General features: G+C 58.8%; 1 protein-coding gene across 4 annotated transcripts in view; it reads left to right on the top strand.

Moving 5' to 3' along the window:
* Nucleotides 1–830: 830 nt before the first annotated feature.
* CXXC5 (CXXC finger protein 5) overlaps nt 831–11,750 on the top strand; it is a 35,784-nt gene continuing 24,864 nt past the window's right edge. Inside the window, exon 1 of one of the 4 annotated variants that reach the window (XM_050795068.1) lies at nt 831–972. The gene's annotated coding sequence lies outside the window, so the exon portion shown is untranslated. Of the gene's footprint in view, nt 973–1,059; nt 1,136–3,005; nt 3,297–11,750 lie in introns of those variants that run through there. The other 3 variants (XM_050795069.1, XM_050795070.1, XM_050795072.1) reach the window with 3 other exon arrangements.

The following is an 11,750-nucleotide window of genomic DNA, read 5'->3' as shown; positions in this document are numbered from 1 at the left end:
GGCCCGCCGCGCACCTGAGCTGGGGGTCGCGGCCAAATTCTCCCTCCCGGTCCTCGAAGCTTCTGGCCCCGCTGAAGAGGGCACAGAAAGATAGCAGATTTCCCCGGAGGTGCGTCTCTAAACCCAGACCGCCTCACCAAAGCGGGGAGGTCGTCCTTTTTTTTTTTTTTTTTTTTTTTTTTTTTTTTTTGTAAAGTTGGGGGAAATAGGCGAAGACAGGGCGCGCCAGGGAGCTGAGCCTGGGTGGACCGCGTAAGGGCGCGGGGAGCTCGAGGCGCAGCGGCTGCAGCTCCGGCCTCAGAGCCCGCGGCGTCCAAGTGGCCCGAGCTGCGCTGGGAGGGAGGCGGCGGGAGGAGGGAAGTGAGCCGAGGTGGAAGGCGGGTTGGCGGGGGGGAGGGAGCGGCGAGTCCGGTCCGGGTTTTGCCGGCAGCCCCCGGGCAGCGTTCATAGCTCCTGCTCGGGCGGGCGCGCGGCGGCGGCGGCAGAGGCGGCTGAGCCTGAGCGGGGATGTAGAGGCGGCGGCAGCAGAGGCGGCACTGGCGGCAAGAGCAGGCGCCCGAGCTGAGCGAGAAGAGCGGCAGAGCCTCACCCCCTGAAGCCGGGCCCCGCGTCCCAGTCCTGCCCAGCCCGCGCCCAGCCATGCGCGCCGCCTGCTGAGTCCGGGCGCCGGACGCTGAGCCCTCCGCCCGCCGAGCCGCGCTCCGCTCGGGGGTGATTAGTTGCTTTTTGTTGTTTTTTAATTTGGGCCGCGGGGAGGGGGAGGAGGGGCAGGTGCTGCAGGCTCCCCCCCCTCCCCGCCTCGGGCCAGCCGCGGCGGCGCGACTCCGGCTCCGGACCCGGGCACTGCTGGCTGCTGGAGCGGAGCGCACCGCGGCGGCGGTGCCCAGAGCGGAGCGCGGCTCCCTGCCCCGCCCCTCCCCCTCGGCCTCGCGGCGACGGCGGCGGTGGCGGCTTGGACGACTCGGAGAGCCGGTAGGTGTCGGGCCACGGCCCTCCCTCGACCCCCCCGGCGGCCGGCCCCCTCCCCTTCCCCGCCTACCTCCCTCTCCTCCCCCGGGGTTCGGTGCGCGGCCGGGGCCGGAGTTCGCTGCAAGTCGGCGGAAAGTTTGGCTGCGCGGGTTCCCCCTAAGTTCAGGTGCGGAGAGCCGGGGACGGGGAAGGAGGGGTCCGTGTTTGGGAGGGGCGGGGGGGCGCCCGCAGCATGAGCCGCGGTGCTTGGGAGCCTGGGAGACCTAGCGCCGGTGATCGCTCGGTGGCCGCTGCTATACCCAAGCCTCCCTAAGCCGCAGTATGCTCGGTCGCAGATCACTGAGTTCAGACAAAAAGAGGCGTTTTAGGGTCTGGGACAGCGGCTTGGGCGCCGTGGAGTGGGGCTGGGACGCTCCCTGCGTGGTGCCGCCCCCCCCCCCGCCACTACTCCAGCTCTCCGGCGCTGGGGCGGCGGGCGCCCGGGGTCCTCACCTCTTGGCGTTGGGCGGGCGCTCAGCCTGCGGGGGAGGCTGCTTGTAGATCTCTGGCGCGCACTCCCCTCATCAGACCCCACTCGCAGCCCTGTGTTGAGGGGCGACGTTAACTGCTCTGGGCGCCCTCGACCACGCGTGACTGAGCCTCCCCCACCACTTGGAAGAGGCGGCGGCTACTTCTGCATTTCTCCTCCGGCTCCTCGCCCCCGCTGCCCGCGGGGTGCCCGGCAGGCTGATGAAGTTTGACCTTTTTTTTCCATCAAAGTACCCCACCACCACGGTGCCCCGCGGCCCCTCCCTCCCTTCCCTGCCTTGGGGAGTCTTTGGGGCTGTCTCCCGAGCCCCGCGTGGGCCAAGCAGCGTGCAGAGCCTGGGAGGGAGAATGGGGGTGTTCCTCTAGCTGCGGAACTGTGGGGGGGCGTACGTCCCAGGCGCCTGCCACGCTGCTCCGGCCCCAAATTTACCCATGAAGTTCCGCCTGAGCCCCCCTCCCCTTCGCATCCCCGGAGCGGAGTGAGGGGCTGAACCGCCGCGAGAGGAATGTGTTAATTTTCTGGCTGGGGGAAGTTGTCCTCGCCCGTAATGGGCTGCTTTCCGGCGGGGAGCGCGGGGTGCGCCTGGCTTTGTTTATTTGTAGGATCGACGGAAAGTGAGTGACCCCGGTTTTTAAATGAGGGGCCACCTTCGGGACCTGTCAGAAGAGCTGAAGTGCCCAAAGTGGGAGCAAGATCTCTTTTTGTTCTTTATTCCCCCCCGGGAATCGGAAGGGGTGTGCGGAGTTGGACTGGTGCCTCCGGCTGCAAGGAAGCACCAGTAAATTTGGGGGGTTCTGTAGTGCCTCATTCGGAAAGACCCGCTCCCTGAAGTCTCCCGCGACAGGGGTCTGAAGGTTTGGCAACCGCGCCCTACTTTGCCCCCTGGACCTTGGGTGGTCTGAGAGAGTCGCGTCTTCGGATCGGCGCTGGGGGGAGGGGAGCTAAGGGGGTGGCCGGCGGACCAGACTCCTGACCCCCGCCTTTCCCCGCGCGGCGGGCGCTATTTGGAGCCCTTGGATTTGTGGTGGGCCCTGTCCCCGCCCCCCGCATTTTCTTTGGAAGTGTTGGGGAGGGGGCGAGTGTGCGATCGCTCGGCCCTCGCCCCCGCCGGAGCCGCCCCAGGGCCGCCGGCAAACAGAGTCCCTTTCAAGTTTTCCGCTGGGGCCGCCTGGCGGGGGCTGCGAGCGCAGTCGCTGCGGACTTGTTTGGAGCGCGATTTGAACGCCCGGCGCCACCTCAGCTGCCCCAGCCCGTGGGGTGGGGGGCGTCTGTCCTTTGCAGTTGGGAGTATTTAAATTGGACGTTTTGGGGGGCCTCTGGCCTAAGCGTCACCTGGTCGCCCTCCTGAAAGACGCCCGTGCCTTGGTTTCCAACCGCCACTAGAAAACCGGGAACTGAGACCGAAGCCCCCTCTAAACCCCTTTCTGAGAGCCGTGCGGGGAGACTCAGGCCGGCGGGCTACCTACCCGTAACTGCGTATTGTTGATTTAGCAGTTTCCCTAGATGAGAGTCAGGCTGGAGCTTGGGGGGGTGGGGAGTGGCTCGCTCTGCAGCTGTCACCCCCCTCCCAGAACGGAAATTGTCCTCTCCTTGGGGAGGAGGGAGAGGGGGTGACGGTTTGATTTTTGCCCTGGGAAGAGATGGGAACAGCTGAGGGAGGTTGGCCTCTGAGTTCCCAGCCAGCCCCCGGAACTTGGGTAGAACCCCCCTACCCCTCATCCGCGCAGGAGCTGGGTCTTTCCCAGGGACGTCCCTAGTCAGCCTTGGCCTCCCTCTCCATGCCACCTCCCTTTCCAAGGTGAGCCTCTGCAGAAGACAGACCCTTGGCAGGCTGGCTGTCGGGTTGGTGCCTTATTTATGTGTGTATCTGGTCCTGGCTGTTTTCGCCGCTCAGCAGGTGACCCTGGCCAGGGCCTCCTATCTCTCCCGCGACAGAGCCTGTTGACTTACCCGAGGGCCAGTGGCCTCGTCTTTATCACGTGAGGCCTGGAATGTCCACCCGGCTGGGCTGGGCTGGGCTGGGCTGGGCTGGGCTGGGGTGGGTGGGGGAAGGGGAGGGGAGGATTCTACATCCAGGGCCCTGGCCAGCAAAGGCCCATGTTCCAAGGGTTCCCACTGTGACCCTAAACTCTTGCTGCCGCTTTCCAGCTCTGCCTGCCTCCTACCCATTTGGCACATGTGAAACTGAGACCCATAGGAGTGTGGGGGCAGGTTTGTATCTGGGTGAAGAAACAAGTCCAGGGGAATTAAATACCCTGCCTGCCTTCTTTTTTTTTTTTTTTTTTTGAGACGGAGTCTGGCTCTGTTGCCCAGGCTGGAGTGCAGTGGCCGGATCTCAGCTCACTGCAAGCCCCGCCTCCCGGGTTCACGCCATTCTCCTGCCTCAGCCTCCCGAGTAGCTGGGAGTACAGGCGCCCGCCACCTCGCCCGGCTAATTTTTTTTGTATTTTAGTAGAGACTGGGTTTCACCGTGTTAGCCAGGATGGTCTCGATCTCCTGAACTCGTGATTCGCCCGTCTCGGCCTCCCAAAGTGCTGGGATTACAGGCTTGAGCCACCGCGCCCGGCCTACCCTGCCTTCTTTAGGAGTGACTGCACCTTGTTGTTTATGGGAGGATGGAATGGAGGGGGTCTTGCCAGGAGGGAGAGAGGGATGTGGGCTGGGCTGACTTTCCAGGTTGCAGGATAGGGTGGAGAAATGAGGGAATACGGGTGAGCCAGACCCAAGCCTGGGTTCCTAGAGCCCCTGTCTGGTGGCTTGACGATTTAGTCCGAATTAACAAGCATGATGCTCTGGGGCATGCTCTAATTGAACAACGATGGGGGTTCACACATTGTTATTACTGTTATTATTGCCCACTCTTTATATGTTATTCATTTGTTGGCCCAATATGTTTGTATTGAGCACCTACTGTGTATCAAACCCCACCCTTCTGGTGGTGCACAAATGAATCACTGCTCCAGCTCTGGAGGCAGGCCCAGGATAGAAGCTCCGCCCCCTTTCCCCGCCCTCTGGGGCCCTGATTGGGGCTTTCCCTCTTTTCTTTTTTCTGGGGCTCTCCCTCTCTTACCCCCACCACCTGGTCCCATCCTAGCTGCGTGCGTGCGTGCGTGCGTGCGTGCGTGCGTGTGTGTGTGTGTGTGTGTGTGTGTGGCGCTGTGTGTGTGGCTGTGTATGTGTGTGTGAAGTGTCCTTGATTAAGTGTATTAATAGTTAAACTCTCACTCATAGCTGGAACTCACCAGACCACAAAAAACCTCCCCCGTTACTCACGCGCTACTGCCCAACAAGAATATCCCACTAAAGTTTTTTCCTGCTTTCTCTTACTCCCCCTCACCTCCCCCCAACACTGAGCCCACCCTTCCTGGATTCGAGCAATGAGAAAGGACTGCCCCCTCAAAGACCCAGGAATCTCCAACCCTCCACCTGCCCCCTAAAGCCAGAGGCAGTGTCAGCTGACAGAGATGAGGCTGTGTGGCACTAGTCTGTTGCTCTGGGATGTGGGAATCTGGGTGATGTGTGCTTATGACTCAGGACATGTGTGTCTCTAAGTCGTGTGTCTGTATTTGTGAATCTCTGTGTTGAATGTCTTTCTCAGGGTGACTTCTCAGAGTCTGAACATACATGGATTTATGAATCAGGGCATGTGTGTCTGTCCTGATCTAGAAGTATGTGGATCTGTAGTGTATGTGTACATGTGTGTTTGTGAATCTGGGATTGTATTTCTGAAGATTGGCTATGTCCCTGTGAATCTGGGAATGAATATATTCTGTGAGTTGTGTGTGCTTGGAATTTTGGAGAGTTTGGATTTGTGATTTGTGTGTATCTGTGTGCTTTGTATATGCTTATAAATCTGGGGGATCTGACTGAGTAGAGTGTGTCTGAATTGTGAATGTGGGAGTGGGCCTGTCTGTGCTGTATGGACAGTGGTTTCTCTCTGTCTGTGGCGGTGGCGGCTGGCTATGTTTTCCTTTCTCTTTCTGTATCTCTGTCTTACTGAATCTCCCTCTCTGGTTGTTTGAGGCCCTGAATGTGTGTGTGTAGAATTGAACCTCTCACACCCAGTCCTTTCCCCTGCAACCCCTACAACCCTTCCCTCCCCAGCAGTAACTGGGCAGCCTCCCCGTCTGCCTGCCTGCTGGGAGTTTTGGAAGCCACAGAGGGAGACAGGGCCAGGGTGACAGCGTATATCCACGGCAATGGTAGCATGTGATTACGGGAATAAAAGGATTTTAAGGTCATGGGTGGGTTTTCTTGAGGGAGGGGTTGTGCCCCCACAACCCACCATTTGGTGGAGCCAGTGGCAGCAAAGGGCTGGCCTGTGTGTCTCCAGGCTGGGAGACCTGCCCCTATGCAGGTGAATGTGGATATATGGGGCTTACCTGGGAGTGTAAGCACATGCTTGCACACGTATGAATGGAGCCTGTGAGAGCATGTGAGTCTGGCTGCCAAATCCCCAGATGAGAACCCATAGACTTGTTCCCTGGGGGAGGATTCCCAGGAAAACTTCTTGCTTCTGGGTATCACGTGGAGCTGGAACCTTGCGGTCCTCTATATGTTGAGAAGCAGTCTGGTCCCAACCTTTGCCTGTACCCATACTCCCAACTCCAAGTCTCGTGTCTCTGGCCAGAGACTGGCTGGGCCAAGTCACCTGGGCCAGGCCACATCTTGGGGTGTCAGTGCCCCTGGCCCCGCTCCAGCCCCTGTAATTGCATTCTGCCGCCTAATCCCCCGCCAGCTCAATTAGATCGCAAATTCTTCTTCATTTCCTGCCTCTGATGCTGGCCTCCCTCTGGGCTCACAGGGCCTAGGAGGGAGGGAGTGGGGGGATCCTGCCCCGTCTTCCACAGCACTGGGGGCTCTGAAGAGGTGATTAGTTCCAGGCACTCTGGCCCCGGAGCACAGGTTAGAACCCTGGGGACCAACAACACAGGGCTCCATTGGCCCTTTTTAGGTCAGCCTCAGTATCCTCACACTGGGGCAGGGCCGGTGTTACTTGGTTCAGGGGCTCTGGGTAGACCAAGCAGATTACTCTAGCCAGGACCCTAGCTTGTACCCTCACCTGGAGCTCCTACAGGCTCTCTGCCTCTCCCATCCTCAAAACAGTTGCCATTTCCCCAACCCCCACAGCAGTTGTGACCTTGTTTTTGACCTTTTCTGGGTATCCCTTGTCGGAGCCAATTGAACCACTGAGCTCCACTCCTACCAGGTCCTCCTAACCCCCACCCAGACAAGTGTGTATGAGCAGTGGCTCTAGAGTCCTTCAGATCTGACTCCAAATCCTGGCCATGTCACGGCCTAGCTGGATGTATGACATTTGGGCCAGTTGTGTTATCTCTACAAACCTCAGTTTCCTAATCTCTGAAATTGGACAGTAAGAGAATGCCTGCCTCACAAGGTCATTTTCAGATGGACACAGATGGTTGCATAGTGCCTGGCAGGGGGAGGTGCTCACCTACAATCTGTATTCAGTAAACACCGGCTTTTATAGAGACAAGGAATGCACATCCCCCGTGAATCCTAAGAAAATAACATGTGGCTCACACCTAGCACTTCTGTCTCCATTCTGCTGATTACCAGGTGTGTGACTGCGGGTGCATCACTTTGTCTGACTTTCTCTTCCCCATCTGTAAAATGGGACTGATAATAGGACAGACCCCATGGGGCACATGGTACCCTTCTCTGGGATGATGCGTGCAGATTCTTGGCCTCAGTATGTTTTCAAGGTGTTATTTGCCTTCTTTCTTTCCTCACACCAAGCCTAGGGTGGAGTGGAGCTGGTGAAGACACAGGCTCAGGGACAAGGGGACTGACCAAGGTCGTGAAGCTAGTAATGACGCCAGGCTGGGGTAGGGTGGGAGGGCTGGGGGGTGACCTGCTGGCTCAGCTGAGCTGTGAGGCCCAGTCGTCCCTCCCCACAGGTCTCTGTGGAAAGTGGTGGCTTGGCTGATTTTTCCTGGGAAGGAGAAGCTGGATGTCTCCCGCTCCTTCCCCAGGAGGTGCCATGGCAGCGGCTGTGTTGACAGGCCTCCTGGCTTTCTTGATAGGGTGGCTGGCAGCTCTGGAAGGCCGGCTGTGCCCAGATCAGCCTGAGGGAAGAGGGAACCGCAGAGGTCTCCCTGCCATCACTAATCCCCACAGCCCCTCCCACCCTCAGCCTGTCCCTCCATCGCAGGAGACTGGCTATGATGGAGGTGGTGGAGAGACAGGCCAGAGGTGGGGCAGCCCTCCGCCTCAGGGTCTCCCATCGCTCCTCGGCTAGTCTCCTGCTTCCTATGACCTCTGTCACTCACTGGCCTAGCTCTTTAATATTTAATGGCCCTTCAAGCCGGCCCCCTGCCCCAGCCCACACAGCCCCCTTTGTCTCTGCCTGCCACCCGCCCCCTGGGGCATCCCTGCTGCTGAATGACTGACCCAGAGGCTGCCTCTGCCCTAACTGTCCCCCACTGTGCCCGCCCCTGACACTTTCCCTGTCCCTCCTGACCTACCTCCCCCACACCTCTCCTTGTGACACCCTTCATCTCTTCGGGATTCTCTCCCCTTCGCTGACATCTCTGACCATCTCCCTGCCCTTTTCCTCCATTTTCCTCTTTTGTTGGCCTCCTCCTTCCCAGTGGAACAGAAACCGCGGCAACTGGTCCGCCTGCCTGTCCACCCCGCCAACCCCTGTCCATCCCTTCCTGCCCCCTCCCCCACCGGCTGTGCCGGCCGGCCGTGAGAGCTGGTTTTATTTATTTTTCTGTTTGTTTGGGAAGAGGGCAGTGGCGGCTCTGGGCCCTGGCTGCTGCGCTCTGCTTAGAGCAGCGGGCAGGCGGGCCTCACTGGCCTCCCAGGAATGTGGCCGGGACGCCCCAGCTATATTTACTCCCCTCCAGCTGCCGGCCCCAGCAGGGCAGAGCCAGGCCTGCCTGGTGGCCCCCGGGGAGCCCTGTACCCACCTTCCCCTGTCTGGCACACCCCACATCACCCTTGGACCCACCACTCCCTCCCTCGCCTGTGACCTTTTCTGACCTCCTCAGACGTGCCCAGCCTGCCAGCAGGAACACTTGTGTGCCATGCCAGTACGGGCGTAATGTTCGGGCACTGGGGGCCTGGGTTCCTGTGGGGCAACACCTAGTGGCCCCTATACCCCTAAGTAGGGGCCTAGGCTGGGCCTGTAATCCGATGGCCAGAACTATGCAAAGCATCTTTCCAGGCCTCTCTCCATGGACCTGGCCCCTGCTCTTGCCACAGTCCTTTCAGCTCTGCTGTGATCACTGGCAGGGGTAATGTCAGCTGGGGGCCTGAGTGGGCTTGAGTGGCTGTGCTCCTGGCATCACTGGATCCCCAGGTCTCTCACACAGGCATACATACGTATGTGTAACACACCTGCTTATACACACACACGTGTGTGCAGAAAGACACACTCACCCATGAAAACATGCTGGCTTATACCTTCCTTGGAGGCAGGGCTATGCCTCCTGTCATTGATCCCCTCATTCATCAGATGCTTATTGGGGCTTTTTGAGCCTGCTCCTTGCCAGCCTTGCAATGGGATATGGCAGTGATTCTTCTTGTACCCTCAGTGCCTGGCACCAAATAAGTGTTTGAAGAACTTTAGCTGCTGCTGTAATCAGTTGTGGCCCCCAACTGTTAACTGCTATTTTTTTTGTCTTTTTTTTTTTTTTTTCTTGAGATGGAGTCTCACTCTGTCACCCAGGCTGGAGTACAATGGCACCATCTCGGCTCACTGCAACCCCTGCCTCCTGGGTTCAGGCAGTTCTCCTGCCTCAGCCTCCGGAGTAGCTGGGATTACAGGCGCGCGCCACCACACCCGCCTAATTTTTGTATTTTTAGTAGACACGGGGTTTCTCCACGTTGGCCAGGCTGGTCTCGAACTCCTGACCTCAAGTGATTTACCTGCCTTGGCCTCCCGAAGTGCTGGGATTACAGGCGTGAGCCACTGCGCTGGCCAACTGCTATTGTTAGAATAGATTGTAACAAAGTCAGTGATAATGGGTAGCCCAACAAAAGTTCTCTCTGTGGCAGGCACCATGTTAACAGCTTTCTGACTTTCACCTTTTTTCATCCCCATAGTAGCCTCGGGTGACATGAGCCCGTACCTGGGACAGATGTGTATTGTTAGCATCCCCATATACAGATGAGGAAACTGAGGCCTTGGGAGTTTGTGGCTTGCCACTGTCTAGTGGGATGGAGTCCTGGCAGAGCCCTTGACAGGCTGTTGGCCTTTGTATGCTGCTTCCTGAACCTTCCACACTACCTGGCACACAGAAGGGACTCCTTAAATGCTTGCTGGGCACAGGCCTTGCTCTTTCCTCTTTGAGGCCCCCATAACCCTTGGCAATGGGCCAGATGTGGTGGGGAGATGGGCTGATAGGCTAGTTGGGTGGATAAAAGTGGATGAATGAATGACTGGATGACTGGTGGTGAGGATGAGTACTGTCAGGGGACACTGGGATGGGGGTGTGCTGGTGGACAGGCTGGCATGTGGAGACCCACTGGCCCTGTGGAGGATTCTGGGAAGCAAGGTGGGGGCAAGGCGGAGAGATGTGACCAGAGAGCAACAGGCTGCTGAGCCAAGCCAGTGGGGCAGGTCCTATCTTCTTCATGGACCACAATTTTTCCATCTGTCAGATGGGCTTGGGAGCCTTTGCCCTGGCTGGCTGCCAGCTGGCCTGGGCTGGAACTGGCCTGGGAGGTGAGGGGACTGTGGCGGGAAGGAGGAAGCAGTGGGTGGTGAAGACAGGAAGATAAAGCGTGGAGCTTGGCTTGGAACCTGAGAAGCAGAGAGACCAGCCCTGACCTGACGCCCGCCCTCCCTCCCTCCTAGCCACAGGATGGGGTGCAGGCATGCAAACCCCCCGCCACCCACTCTCTCACTCTCTCTGGTGCGGGCTGACTTCCTGACATCTGTGGCATTAGTGGCTGTGTGTGCCAGGAGGAGGTGGCCTGTCCCCTAGGACTAGACCAGTTTCTGTCCGGGCCAGGGGCCCCACACAGCTTCATGCCAGTTCCTGCTGACTCTGATGAGAGAGACCCAGCCCCTCTCCTGCCTGGCCCACCTCCCCCAGAGCTAGATGGGAAATTAGTTAACTGGCCTCATAGCAGTAGGCAGAAGTGGACCTGGTCCCCTTTCTTCCTGGGGGTGTCAGATCTTGGTGACCTAGAATTTCTTAGTCATGGGAGTCTAGAATTATAGAATGCTTGGAATGGAGGCATTTTTCAAGTCAGGATTCTTGTTGGGATTCTGGAGTCACAGAACCATGGATTTTGCTGCTAGAAGGAAGTGTAAATGGTCATGTTTCAGTCTCCTTGTTTGATGCCAGGGGACATTAAAGCTCTAGGGGTCAGGCTGCCCTGAGGTCACAGGGCCTGGTGCCCTCAGGTGACATGAGCCCATACCTGGGACAGAAATGCCTGTTCTGCCCCTAGCCAGCCCCTCTCTGGAACTCTAGCCGGCGTGGAGAGTGGGCTGTGGGCCCAGTCAGGCAGTGAGGGGATGTGGCTGGCCCACAGGCACAGGAGGGGTCCTCTCGGCGGTGCCCGCCGCCCGCTGCCCACGCTTCCCGAGGCACCAGCGTGAGGAGGAAATGCAGGCTGTTGCTTCCAGCAACAGCCGGCAGGGCCGGGCAGCTTCCCAGCTCCCCCTCTGACTCATGGCCGCCTGCAGCTCCCCCTCCCTTGGGGTCCTCAGCAGCCCCATCTGTGCAATGGGGAGAGGAGGCTTTATTCAAGGTCTAACGTCACCATGACAATACCTTGGGATTGTTTTCAGGACCACTGCTGAGCTGTGGGAGAGTTGGGATCGTCATCTAGAGCAGCCTAACTGGGCATTTGAACCCAGAACACTGAGAGGTTCTGTTTGGAGTCATCCTAATGCCTCCAGAAGCCTGGGAGGGCTCAATTGGCTCCCGAGGCAGAAAGTGTGTTGGGAGGCAAAGGAATAGTGAGGGGACCTGCAGTGAGCCCCTTTCAGGAAGAGCACAGTGTGGGAGGCCTGGCTCTCTGGGCTCTCCCCTGACCTTGGTTTGCCCATCTGCAGAATGGAGGTTGTTACCCATGAGGTCATTCATTCAGTGCCCGTGCTGTGCCTAGATGCTGGGGCTAGTGGCAGATTGGCCGGGAGGGGAGGATTCCTCTGCTGTAGACGTGGGGTGGGGGTGTGATTTGGTGACTCCCAGGGAAGGACTGAGGTGGGGGGAGGTAAGGAGCCAGCCAGTGAGGCGTAGTGTCCAGCAGAGAATCCCAGCTG

This window comes from Macaca thibetana, chromosome 6 (genome assembly GCF_024542745.1).
Source record: "Macaca thibetana thibetana isolate TM-01 chromosome 6, ASM2454274v1, whole genome shotgun sequence".
Classification (NCBI taxonomy): domain Eukaryota; kingdom Metazoa; phylum Chordata; class Mammalia; order Primates; family Cercopithecidae; genus Macaca; species Macaca thibetana.
This window is presented reverse-complemented; position numbering and strand designations above follow the sequence as displayed.